Here is a 752-nt window from a genome sequence, read left to right as displayed (position 1 = left end):
TTAAAAAAATAGCACAAAAGGCTGGGCACGGTGGCTCACGCCTGTAATCCTAGCACTCTGGGAGGCCAAGGCGGGCGGATTGTTTGAGCTCAGGAATTCAAGACCAGCCTGAGCAAGAGCGAGACCCTGTCTCTACCAAAAATAGAAAGAAATTAATCAGACAGCTAAAAAAATATATAGGAAAAAAAAAAAATTAGCCAGGCATGGTGGCGCATGCCTGTAGTCCCAGCTACTTGGGAGGCTGAGGCAGTAGGATCGCTTGAGCCCGGGAGTCTGAGGTTGCTGTGAGCTAGGCTGACGCCACGGCACTCATTCTAGCCAGGGCAACAGAGTGAGACTCTGTCTCAAAAAAAGAAAAAAAATAGCACAAAAAAGGCATAATACAAAACTAGCTAGTTTTCTTCTTTTTAAGTATGGAATGAACTTAATAAAAAGTAAATGATGCTTTGACCTCTTCTATTTTCTCCTCATGCCCTTTGCATCGGGTGGTGGCGACAGACTATTTTTATGTGTGTTCAGACCCATGGTGGTGTATTACATCAGTGACATCCTGGCTGACATTCCCACTTAGGCACCTAGTGCCTGATGCCTTATTCTATACTTGTTTCTGGCATATGATTAAGTTGTCACTGCAGAAATGATAAAAGGTAATTTATGTAATGTTTTGCCTCTTACCACATTTTCCAAACCTAAACATTGAGAGTCCTTAAAGTACTCTTTATACTAATTGTTAGTATACTCCAAATAATAAT

General features: G+C 41.6%; 1 protein-coding gene across 1 annotated transcript in view; it reads left to right on the top strand.

The window, feature by feature from the left end:
* The window catches only part of CUL2 (cullin 2), a 103,475-nt gene that overhangs the window by 80,288 nt on the left and 22,435 nt on the right, over positions 1 to 752 (top strand). The gene's annotated exons all lie outside the window — the stretch shown is intronic.

This window comes from Propithecus coquereli, unplaced genomic scaffold (genome assembly GCF_000956105.1).
Source record: "Propithecus coquereli isolate 6110/MARCELLA unplaced genomic scaffold, Pcoq_1.0 Scaffold177, whole genome shotgun sequence".
Taxonomy (NCBI): domain Eukaryota; kingdom Metazoa; phylum Chordata; class Mammalia; order Primates; family Indriidae; genus Propithecus; species Propithecus coquereli.
Note: the sequence above shows the minus strand (reverse complement) of the source record. Positions and strands in the feature narration are given on the sequence as shown.